Source organism: Canis aureus, chromosome 33 (genome assembly GCF_053574225.1).
Source record: "Canis aureus isolate CA01 chromosome 33, VMU_Caureus_v.1.0, whole genome shotgun sequence".
NCBI lineage: Eukaryota > Metazoa > Chordata > Mammalia > Carnivora > Canidae > Canis > Canis aureus.
Genome location: NC_135643.1, coordinates 31,006,392 through 31,019,345, shown reverse-complemented (window position 1 = coordinate 31,019,345; position 12,954 = coordinate 31,006,392). Strand labels below are relative to the sequence as shown.

General features: G+C 40.6%; 1 long non-coding RNA gene across 12 annotated transcripts in view; it reads left to right on the top strand.

Annotated features, from left to right (window-relative positions):
- The first annotated feature begins 317 nt into the window (after positions 1-317).
- The window catches only part of LOC144303882 (uncharacterized), a 126,212-nt gene continuing 113,575 nt past the window's right edge, over positions 318-12,954 (top strand). For 9 of the 12 annotated variants that reach the window (XR_013370879.1, XR_013370881.1, XR_013370882.1 and 6 more), the window contains exons 1-2: positions 318-458; positions 11,784-11,842. This is a non-coding gene — a long non-coding RNA (uncharacterized LOC144303882). Of the gene's footprint in view, positions 459-693; positions 809-11,783; positions 11,843-12,954 lie in introns of all 12 variants that reach the window. The other 3 variants (XR_013370883.1, XR_013370880.1, XR_013370885.1) reach the window with 2 other exon arrangements.

Below are 12,954 nucleotides of genomic sequence, written 5' to 3'. Positions count from 1 at the left end.
GCGCCGCAGGCCTGGTCGGGGAGGCAGGGCTTGCGGTCACCTCCGCGCCTTTCCCGAAGCTTCCCTCCTTCCTCTCCACGCCCCAGCGAGCCGTTTATTTTGAGGAGCCTGGAGCTTCGCGCTCGAGCCCGGGGCCTCTCCGCGCGCACTTCCCCGGCCGCCCGGCCCGGGGGGGAGGATGCGCCACACGCGGGAGGCTCGCTGCGGGGAGGGGCGGCGCTGCGAGCCGGGGAAGGAGGGGCCGGTCCTGCGGCGGGGGCGGGGGCGGGGGCCGGGGCCGGGGCCGGGGCCGGGGCCGGGGCGCGGGGGGCGGAGGCCGCGGGGGGCACCTCGCCGGCGCTAACCTGGCGGCGCGTGGCGACCCCAGCGGGGCCGGGCGGAGGAGGGAGCGGGCAAGGCCGCCCTCGGAGGCCCCTGAGAACCGGGAGGCGGAGCCACACACCCTGAGGACCGGCGAGGTTTGCGGCCTTTGTCGTTTCCCACGTTCCCAGAGGGTGGAGCCCGACGATCTTGGCGGGAGGGGGGCGATGCGCCGTGAAGCTGCTGCTTGGCCCCCCCCGCGCGGCGGTTGGTGTCCTACATGCGGTGCCCAGGGCGTGGATGTTCCCAACTCCCTGGCGCTGTCCTTCCTGCGAAGTTAAAAAACAAACAAACAAACAAACAAACAACCACCACCGTCCTGGGTGTTCACAGGCTTCCTGGAGGTTCCTAAAGACAGCGTTGCTAACCCCATAGCGGTAGAGCTCCCCGTGCAGGCCGGGCCGGCCTCGCGTCCCAGCACCTCCCTCCGATTGAGTTTCAGCCAGAGGTAACATCCGTGTCTTTGTAGCAGTAACAACAGTCTCTTGATTCCTTCATTTTCAATTTCGTGAGTGCTGAGAAATCAAGACTTTAAGTAGATTCCAATTCTGAGGAAAGAGAAGTGCAGGGAAGAAAACATTTGGTACTTCCCAGCCTTAACTCTTGCACTGTTGGAGAGAGGGGCCCCCCCCCGCTTTGAAAAGATGCCCTGAGATTCAGGGAAGTTCATTGTTTCTGTTTGGAAGAGATATTTCTATTTTCCTCTGTAGTATTTCTACTTTGGGTCACTCCTGATTTAGAGAGACAGACTGGGTGGCTCAATTGGTTGTGTCTGCCTTCAGCTCAGGTCATGATCTCAGGGTCCTGGGATCGAGTCCTGCGTTGCGCTCTCTGCTCGGTGGGGAATCTGCTTCTTCCTCTCCCTCTGCCCCTCTGTTTGTGCTCTCTCTCAAGTAAATAAATAAAATCTTTACAAAAAGAGAAGAGGAAGAGTTGCACTTCAGTTCATCAAACCTATTTGTCTTCATTCAGGTTTTTGTCAGTGATTTCATTCCTTAACAATAAAATACTCCCCCTACCCCCATCCCGGGGTTCAGATAATAGCTCATTCAGTTAATAGCCTATCTCTGTCTAAAAAGAATTTGAGGTGGTTTTTTAAATTACGTATATAGAGAAGAAAACAAAATAGAACTATTATTAAGAGCACTCAAGGTGGGATGAAATTATGTATAATTGCTAAAATTTACTAACAGACTTGGCTCTGAGCTTCCTCAGGTTCCTTGGATAAAATGTCTTTTCTGCTCATAGCAAATAGTAAAAGAAATAAAGGCAGTTTGGTTTCTGCAAGGTCACTTTGTAAAATCCTTAACCTGCCACTAGAGGCTGCTCTTAATTCTTATTATGTGAGGACTAATCTAGTGAAAAGAGCTTTTTTTCCCCATAGCCAGTAAGGAACTGGAAATTGCTTTGGAAATTGCACTGTTTTGCTACTAATATTTTCATGTCTTTTTCTCCTTGACAGTTCTTTTTAAAAATTTATTACTGATATTATTAGTTTTGGTTCTTATCAGTTCTGTTTGATGGTTTATTTTCGGTATCCAAATAGAAGATAAAGGTACTCTTACTTTGGCTTATGCTTTTGTATTTCAGCACAGTATGCGGTCCTGGGATGCTTTTGGTCACTGTTATGAATTTCCTTCTTGCGATCAGAAAAGGCACTTTTATTAAGGCCCAATTCATGACTAAAATGCATTGTGTCTGTTGCTTTTCTTATTAACTGTTATAGTGAATTAAATGGTTGTTCTCTTTTACTACTTTCTTTTTAAAAATAAGGGATATTCAGAAAGGACTTTTCAAATAGGCAAGACATAATTAGATTTCAAGCAAATACAAGGTGAAGATTTATGAAAAATTCTAACAGCTGATACAGGGTTTATCCCTCATCAAAGGCATATTGCATTCAAAATATTTTAATTTCTGACGAGTGATACCAACCCAGTAAGTGTCGGATAGCAAAATATTAATCTGCAACATGAGACTTAAACAGTCAGCCTTCTACATAATGTATAAGACCTGCCCATTTTGACTTCCAGATTTCATTGTAATTTGCAAAAGGGACAAATTTTAGTACTTATTGAGCTCTTGCTATGTGCCAATTATGGTGCTAGGTGTTTTATGTATAGTTATCTCATTTTTATCCTTACAGCAGTCTTATGAAGAGACATTAGCACCTTTTTAAAATGAGGAAACAGGCTTTATGAAAAGTAACTTGTTTAGGATTCAACAGCTATTGAGTGGTAAAGGTGAGATCATATCTGGTCTGGTTGATGCCAAAGCTCATCCTCTTTCAACTTATCACAATCGAGAAAGTGTGGCAAGAACAAGGTTACTAATAAAAAATCACTCATACATTTGATAAGTAGTTATAAAAATTTATTTTTAAATACTTTATTCCGATTTCCTTAGTTCTTATCAAATGTGCTTTTTTCCTTCCCACATCCCATCCAGGAAATGATATTACATTTAATTGTTATATGTCCTTAGGCTCTTCTTGGATGTAACAATTTCTCAGACTTTCATTATTTTTGAATTTTTATTTTTTTATTTTTAGGAAACCAAAGACACCACTTTTTTTTCTTTTTTAACTTGATATTAAAATGTTTTCATTTGTTTTTATTGAAGTTAGATTTGCCAACATATAGTATAACATCCAGTGCTCATCCCATCAAGTGCCCTCCTCAGTGCCCATCACCTAGTTACCCCAATCCCCCACCCACTTTCCCTTCCACAACCCTTTGTTCATTTCCCAGAGTTAGGAGTCTCTCATGGTTTGTCTCCCTCTCTAATTTTTTCCCCACTCAGTTCCCCTCCTTTCCCTTATAATTCCTTTCACTATTTCTTATATTCCCCGTATGAGTGAAACCATATGATGATTGTCCTTCTCCAAATGACTTGCTTCACTCAGCATAATACCCTCCGGTTCCATCCACATTGAAGCAAATGGTGGGTATCCGTCCTTTCTAATGACTGAGTAATATTCCACTGTGTATATAGACCACATCTTCTTTATCCATTCATCTGTCGATGGACACTGAGGCTCCTTCCACAGTTTGGCTATTGTGGACATTGCTGCTATGAACATTGAGGTGCAGGTGTCCCGGTATTTCACTACATCTTTATCTTGGGGGTAGATACCCAGTAGTGCAATTGCTGGGTCATAAGGTAGTTCTATTTTTAACTCTGAGGAACCTCCACACAGTTTTCCAGAGTGGCTGCACCAGTTCACATTCCCACCAACAGTGCAAGAGGGTTCCCCCTTCTCCACATCCTCTCCAACATTTGTTTCCTGTGTTTTTAATTTTTGCCATTCTCACTGGTGTGAGGTGGTGTCTCATTGCGGTTTTGATTTGTATTTCCCTGATGGCAAGTGATGTGGAGCATTTTCTCATGTGCGTGTTGGCCATGTCTGTGTCTTCCTCTGTGAGATTTCTGTTCATGTCTTTTGCCCATTTCAGGATTGGATTGTTTGTTTCTTTGCTGCTGAGTTTAATAAGTTCTTTATAGATCTTGGATACTAGCCCTTTATCTGATACGTCATTTGCAAATATCTTCTCCCATTCTGTAGGTTGTCTTTTTTTTTTTTTTAAGATTTGATTTATTTATTCATGACAGACACACAGAGAGACAGGTGGAGACATACGCAGAAGGAGAAGCAGGCTCCTTGCAGGAAGCCCGATGTGGGACTCAATCTTGGGTCTGCAGGATCACATCCTGAGCCAAAGGCAGAGCTTAACTGCTGAGCCACCCGGGCGTCCCTGTAGATTGTCTTTTAGTTTTGTTGACTGTTTCTTTTGCTATGCAGAAACTTTTTATCCTGATTAAGTCCCAATAGTTCATTTTTGCTTTCGTTTCCTTTGCCTTAGATGTATCTTGCAAGAAGGTGTGAGGTTAGCTTGTGTATTTGAGTTTTTTCCAATTCTTTTGAGGGAGGCTGGTATTATTTCTTCTTACTGTGGCCAAGTTCAAAAAAGTTGTTGCCTGTGTTCTCTAGGATTTTGATGGATTCTTGTCTCACATTTAGATCTTTCAACCATTTTGAATTTATCTTTGTGTATGGTGTAAGAGAATGGTCTAGTTTCATTCTGCATGTGGCTGTCCAATTTTCCCAACACCATTTATTGAGTAGACTGTCCTTTTTCCAGTGGATATTCTTTCCTGCTTTGTTGAAGATAAGTTGACCATGGAGTTGAGGGCCCATTTCTGGGTTCTCTATTCTATTCCGTTGATCTATGTGTCTGTTTTTGTGCCAGTACCACACTGTCTTGATGATCACAGCTTTGTAATACAACTTGAAATCTGGCATTGTGATGCCCCTGGCATTGGTTTTCTTTTTCAGTATTCCTCTGGCTATTCGAAGTCTTTTCTGATTCCACACAAATCATAAGATTATTTGTTCCAACTCTGTCAAGAAAGTCCACAGTAGTTTGAAAGGGATTGTATTGAGTGTATAAATTGCCCTAGGTAGCATAAACATTTTCACAATATTCTTCCAATCCATGAGCATGGAGTGTTTTTCCATCTCTTTGTGTCTTCCTCAATTTTTTTCAGAAATGCTCTGTAGTTTTTAGGGTATAGAACCTATACCTCTTTGGTTAGATTTATTCCTAGGTATCTTATGCTTTTGGGTGCAATTGTAAATGGGATTGATTCCTTAATTTCTCTTTCTTCAATCTCATTGTTACTATATAGAAATGCCACCAATTTCTGTGCATTGATTTTGTATCCTGCCACATTGGTAAATTGCTGTATGAGCTCTAGCAATCTTGGAGTGGAGTCTTTTGGGTTTTCTATGTACAGTATCATGTCATCTGCAAAGAGAGAGAGTTCGATTTCTTCTTTGCCAATTTGAATGCCTTTTATTAAAAAAAAATGAATGCCTTTTATTTCTTTTTGTTGTCTGATTGTTGAGGCTAGGACTTCTAGTACTATGTTGAATAACAGTGGTGGGAGTGGGCATCCCTATCATGTTCCTGATCTTAGGGGAAAAGCTCTTAGTTTTCCCCCATTGAGAATGATATTTGCTGTGGGCTTTTCATAGATGGCTTTTTTTTTTTTCATAGATGGCTTTTAAGAGATTGAGGAATGTTCCCTCTATTCCTACACTTTGTTTTTGTTTTTTAAAGATTTTACTTACTTATTCATGAGAGAGAGAGAGACAGAGACAGAGGGGGGGTGCAGAGACACAGGCAGAGGGAGAAGCAGGCTCCATGCAGGGAGCTCAATCCTAGGACTCCAGGATCACGCCCTGAGTCAAAGGCAGGTGTTCCATAACTGAGCTACCCAGGCATCCCTAATCCCTATCCCTACACTTTGAAGAGTTTCAATCAGGAATGGATGCTGTATTTTATCAAATGCTTTCTCTGTATCTATTGAGAGGATCATATGGTTCTTGTTTTTTCTCTTGTTGATGTGATCTATCATGTTGATTGTTTTATGAGTATGGAACCGACCTTGCATCCTGGGGGATAAATCCCACTTGGTCATGGTGAATAATCTTCTTAAGGTATTGCTGGATCCTATTGGCTAGTATCTTATTGAGAATTTTTGCATCCATGTTCATCAGGGATATTGGCCTATAATTCTCCTTTTTGTCTGGTTTGGAATCAAGGTAATGCTGGGCTGGCATCATAAAATGAGTTTGGAAGTATTCTATTCCTTTCTGTCCTCCAAAACAGCTTTAGGAGAATAGATATTATTTCTTCTTTAAATGTTTGATAGAATTCCCCTGGGAAACCATCTGGCCCTGGACTTTTGTGTCTTGGGAGGTTTTTGATGACTGCTTCAATTTTCTCACTGGTTATTGGCCTGTTCAGGTTTTGTATTTCTTCCTGTTCCAGTTTTGGTAATTTGTGGTTTTCTAGCTTCTAGATTGCCTAATTTGTTGGCATATAGCTGCTCATAATACATTTTTAAAATCATTTATATTTCCTTGGTATTGGTTGTGATCTTTCCTCTTTGATTTGTGATTTTATTAATTTGAGTCTTTTTTCTTTTTAATAAGGTTGGCTAGGGGTTTATCTATCTTATTAATTCTTTCAAAGAACCAACTCCTGGTTTTGTTGATCTGTTCTACAGTTCTTCTAGTCTCTATTTCATTGAGTTATGCTTGAAACTTTATTATCTCTCTTCTTCTGTTTAGTGTAGGTTTTACTTGCTGTTCTTTCTCCAATTCCTTTAGGTGTGAGGTTAGCCTGTATATTTGAGTTTTTTCCAATTTTTTTGTGGGAGGCTGGTATTCTGATGTATTTCCATCTTAGGACCTCTTTTGCTGTATCCCAAAGATTTTGAACAATTGTATCTTCATTTTCATGAGTTTCCATGAATATTTTTAATTCTTCTCTAATTTCCTGGTTGACCCATTCATCTTTTAGTAAGATGCTCTTTAATCTTCATGTGTTTTGAGTTTCCTCCAAATTTCTTCTTGTGATTGAGTTCTAGTTTCAAAGCATTGTGGTCTAAAAATATGGAGGGGACAATCCCAATCTTTTGGTATCGGTTGAGACCTGATTTGTGTCCCAGTATGTGGTCTATTCTGGAGAAAGTTCCATGTGCATTTGAGAAGAATGTGTATTCAGTTGTGTTCAGATGCAAAGTTCTGTATATATCTGTGAAATCCATCTGGTCCAGTGTATCATTTAAAGCCCTTGTTTCTTTGGTGATGTTCTGCTTTGAATATCTGTCATTTGCTGAAAGTGCCATGTTGAAGTCTCCTACTTTTAGTGTATTATTATCTACGTATGTATTTACTTTGGTTATTAATTGCTTGATATACTTGGCAGCTCCCACATTAAGGGCACAAATATTCATGATCATTAGGTCCTCTTGTTGGATAGACCCTTTAAGTATGATACAGTGTCCCTCTTCATCTCTTACTACAGTCTTTGGGATAAACTTTAATTTATCTTATATGAGGATTGCTACCCCAGCTTTCTTTTGAGGACCATTTGAATGGTAAATGGTTCTCCACTCCTTCATTTTCAGGCTGGAAGTGTCCTTAGGTCTAAAATGAGTCTCTTGTAGACAGCAAATAGATGGGTCTTGCTTTTTTATCCAGTCCAATACCCTGCGTCTTTTGATTGGGATCTTTTAGCCCATTCACGTGCAGAGTAACTATTGAAAGAAATGAATTTAATGTCATTATGTTACCTATTCAGTCCCTGTTTTTATGGATTGTTTCTTTGGACTCCCTCTTTCTTTTACAGGGTCTGCCTTAATAATTCTTGCAGAGCTGGTTTGGTGGTCACGTATTCTTTCAGTTTCTTCCCATCTTGGAAGCTCTTTATCTCTCCTTCTATTCTGAATGACAGCCTTGCTGGATAAAGTATTCTTGGTTGCATGTTCTTCTCATTTAAGACCCTGAATATATCCTGCCAGCCCTTTCTGGCCTGCCAGGTGTCTGTGGAGAGGTCTGCTGTTAATCTGATATTTCTCCCCATATAAGTTAAGAATCTCTTGTCTCACACTGCTTTAAGGATTTTCTCTTTATCTTTGAAATTTGCAAGTTTCTCTATTAAATATTGAGCTGTTGAATGGTTTTTATTGATTTTTTTGGGGGGTCCTCTCTATCTCTTGGATCTGAGTGCCTGTTTCCTTCCCCAGATTTGGGAAGTTTCAGCTATGATTTGTTCAAGTATGCTTTGTGGCCCTATCTCTCTCTCTCTCTCAGCCTCCTCTGGAATCCCAATTAGACGTATATTCTTCCTTCTCAGGCTATCATTTATTTCCCTAATCTTTCCTCATGGGCTCTTAATTGTTTTCTCTTTTTTCCTCAGCTTCGTTCCTTACCATCAACTTATCTTCTGTGTCATTCACTCTCTCTTCCACCTCATTAACCCTAGCAATGAGGACATCCAGTTTGGATTGCATCTCATTTAATCTATTTTTACTTTCGGCCTGATTAGATCTCAATTTTGCAGTAATGAAGTCTCTAGAGTCCTTTATGCTTTTTTCCAGAGCCACCAGTAGCTTTATAATTGTATTCTGAATTGAATTTCTGACATCGTATTGAAATCCAAATTCTGTAACTCTGTGGCAGAGAGTACTGTTTCCAGTTCTTTCTTTTGTGGTGAATTCTTCCTTCTAGTCATTTTGTCCAGTGCAGAGTGGTTGTATGAGCAGGCTGAGTCAAAAATATAAACCATGACCTAAGTAAAATACACCCTTGTTAGAAGTGAAAACTTTTCTCTTTGTAGCATTCCAGCTGTTCTCTCTTTAAATCTCAGGTCAAATTCGTAGGTGTTCAGGATGTTTTGAAAGTTATCTAGGTAAGTTGGTGGGGCCAAGTGAGTTGAGGACCCCTATTCTTCTGGCATCTTGCCCCCCCCATTTTTGAATTTTTATTTTATTTATTTTATTATTTTTTAAGATTTTATTTATTTATTCGTGAGAGACACAGAGAGAGAGGCAGAGACATAGGCAGAGGGAGAGGCAGAGACATAGACAGAGGGAGAAGCAGGCTTCATGCAGGGAGCCTGATGTGGGACTTGATCCTGGGACTCCAGGATCATGCCCTTAGCCAAAGGTAGATGCTTACTTAACTGCTGAGCCACCCAAGTGTCCTTATTTTTGAATTTTAAAATTCGTGTTTATGTCATTATTTTTGACAGTTCTGAGTCATGGTCAGGTATTTTGTAGAATATTCTTCTATTAAAGTTTGATGTTTTTTTCATGATTATGCTGGGATTATGGGTTTTGGGAGGATGACCACAGAGGTGAAGTGCTCGCATCACATCATATGAATGGTACATACTGTCCATATGACTTACCACTGACGTTGACTTGGAACAGCTTGCTGAGATAGTGTTTGTCAAGTTCTCCACTTGATTTATTTTATTTTATTTTATTTTATTTTATTTTTATTTTTATTTTTTTTATTTATGATAGTCACACACAGAGAGAGAGAGAGAGAGGCAGAGACACAGGCAGAGGGAGAAGCAGGCTCCATGCACCGGGAGCCCGACATGGGATTCGATCCCAGGTCTCCAGGATCACGCCCTGGGCCAAAGGCAGGCGCCAAACCGCTGCGCCACCCAGGGATCCCGATTTTTTTTATTTTAAATTCAGTTAGCCAACATACTTAGTCTCAGATGGAATATTCAACAATTTATCAGTTGTGTATAACAGTTGTGTATAACATCCAGTGCTTATCACATCACATGCCCTCCTTAATGCCCATCACCCAATTATCCCACCCCACCCACATCTACCTCCCTTCCAGCAACCCTCAGTTTTTTTCCTTTAGTTAAGAGTCTCATGATTTTTCTCCCTCATTGATGACTTCCCATTCAGTTTTCTCTCCCTTCCCTATGATCCTCTGCACTGTTTCTTATATTCCACATATGAATGAAGCCATGTAATTGTCTTTTTCTGATTGACTCATTTGCTCAGCATAATACCCTCCAGTTGCATCCACGTCAAAGCATAGAGTAAGTATTCCTCCTTTCTGATGGCTGAGTAGTATTCCATTGCATATATATACCACATCTTTATCCATTTATCTGTTGTTGGACATCTGGGCCTTTCCACAGTTTGGTTATTGTGGACATTGCTGCTATGAACAAGTGCCCCTTCAGATCACTACATTTGTATCTTTGGGGTAAATACCTAGTAGTGCAATTGCTGGATCATAGAGTAGCTCTGTTTTCACAAGTTCTCCATTTTAAAGTTGACTTTTATCTCCCTTTCCCTACTCTTTGGAGGAAGTTATTGTGCATAGCCTGCACTTAAGGAGGGGTAGGGAGCTATGCACCACTTCCTTGTGGGCATAATATCAACATCAATTATGTGGACTTCTGCACAGGATATTTGTTTACATTTCCCCCTTTGTCAATTTATTTAATCTTTTATTCATATCAGTGTGGACTTGTGGATATTTCTTTTATACTTTGGGTTATAATCCATTGTCTTCACTTATCAAATTAGTCCATCTTTGGCCATTGGGAACTCTTCCAGTTGGTTCCTGTGTCCCTCCAACATTCCTCGATGATCTTAAGGTTGTTTTGTTTTGTTTTTGAGCATTTCCTTGCTTTCTGGAACTATAAGTTGCTCTAGGCTAATCTTGAATATTTCCTGCCTTCGTCCTAAAATCAGCCGTTTTTTTCCAAGGACCCTTCGTTTCTTTTATTGGAGAATAGTATCAGAAGCCAAGATATGGATGTTAATAGCATTAATAGTATTAGAAGCCAAGATATGGATGTTAGTACCCAAGTACTACTGAGGTGTCATTGCTTCTAGTCTTTGGCAGCTGACAGACCAAGGAAAGAATGTGTGTTTATTGACTTCTTATATACATATATCTATAAATATCTCTATCTGTAACCTATTAAGCTAAACATGAGTTCATACTGATGTTTCAAACTCTAATCGATTACCATATGGGTCATTCCTTTGCTTGTGTGTAATTCCCATTCCAATGGTGCAAAACCTGGCCCCTACCATCTGCCTTCCAGTTACTTGTTCATTTATACTATATATGTGTGCGTAGTGGTATCAGGATTGTTAGCCAGAGCTCCTATGGGAAACAACTTTATCAACAAAGCACAGTGTTTGTATATAGTTTCTTCTGCCCTTAGTCTTACAGGCTTCACTCATTTTCACAGTTACAGAGACTAGCACCTTTCCCTCTACCCCATTCAGTAAGATTATAAATACATTTGTAATAAGTTAGGTGTTTTGGTCACATTCTGTACTTGATCTTGAATCCTCTACCCTCATACATGATTTTTTTCTAATTTGAACACATTAATGTTTATTCTTTGTGCTGTACAATTTTATGGGTTTTGACAAATGTAAGAGATTGGACTTCAGATAGAGACTTTGGAGACATCCCTATGCACATGACAGTAAAAGCCATGTAAGCATGGAGCCTTAGGGGGTAGCATGTGGAATAAAAAGCAAGACGAAGGAGTACAGAATGCTGGGAAATACCAACGTATAAGGGGAAACTGGTGGAAGAAAAACTAGAAAAGAAAGAAGAGTGCTCAGAGATGTATGAGAGAGATGATAAGGAAGCCAAAGGAGGAAAATGTCAAGAAGGAGGATGTTAAGGGTTGAAGTCCTAATCCCTAGTACCTCAGTAGGTAACCATATTTGGAGATAGGGTCTTCATAGTGGTATAAACAAGTTAAAATGATATAATTAGGGTGGGCCTTAATCCAATACTAGTGCCCTTATAAAAAGGGGAAATTTGGACACAAAGACACACATACAGGGAGAGTACTGTGTGAACATGAAGATATCCATCTAAGCCATGGAGAGAGGCTTGGAACACAGCCTTCCTCCATAGCCCTCAGAAGTAAACAACCCTGCAGACACTTTGATTTCAGATTTCCAGCCTTCAGAACTGTGAGACAATAAATTTCTATTGTTTAAGGCACCTAGTTTGAATGTTTTGACATATTTTTGTTTTTGTTTTGTTATGACAGCTTTAGAAAACTAATATGGAAGGAATGGTCAGTTATCTTGCTTGTTGGTGCTTGCTCAGGTAAGATAAATGAAATACTGCCCAGGGATTTAGCAATTGATACATTGATGGTACTTTAGCAAGAACCATTTCCAATGCAGAAAGCATATTGTGGTGGGTTGAGGAGTAAATAGTGGATGACCAAGGAGAGACTAATAGGTTTTGCTTTAAATAAAATTAGTGATTCAGAGAAGGAAGAAAATTTATTGAGGTTCTGGTCATTTCTTCTTCTTTTTTTAAGATTTTATTTACTTATTCATGAGAGACACACACACAGAGGCAGAGACACAGGCAGAGGGAGAAGCAGGTTCCCTGCAGGGAGCCTGATGCAGGACCTGATCCCAGGATCACGGCCTGAGCTGAGGTAGATGCTCAACCACTGAGCCACCCAGGTGTCCCAAGGTTCTAGTCATTTCAAACTTCCTGCTAAATTGTACTTGATTCTCTTGCTAATTCTGTCCACCTTCTTTAAAAAAAAAATCAAATTACCATTTCTAATTCTTTATTTTCAGTATATTTTTTCCCTGCTCAAACATTTTTAGTGATTCTGTTATGACTTTGTTAAGTTAACCTTAAGTGGGGCACAGGATGCTAAATGGTGAGTTGTGACTCAACAACATACCCGGGAAATATGCTTTCATTAGTGTCCATGGTGGAGTGCTTTTGGGTTCCCTGTGCTAAAGCCTAATTGGTTGATTGAAACAAAAAGAGCAGAGTTTTGGTAAGCTTTATAGGTGTCTTCTCTAGGGAACGCACAAGGGGAAGGGTCCTGCAGGAAGGAGGGACTTTTAATCACAAGGGCAGCTGGGAAAGTCATATTGGGAACTTATATTTGCATGTGACTCTGTAGGCTGTTATCTAGGGCATGCACTCCATGAGAGGTTTGTGTCAGTTTAAGGTCACTACAGACCCCTGGCCAAACAAAATGGATACTGAGGCAGCAATACCATGGAATAGCTTCACTGAACTTTTTTAGTATATGTGCTGCCGAGGCGAGCACAGCTTCACTAAACTTTTGACAGGTTCCTTAATTGTCTGTAGGATAAGGCCCCAGGTTGACTTTCAAGATTTCACATATTCTGGACCCTACTACATCAATTCAGGTTTGCTTTTCACCACTGTGATCCTGCATT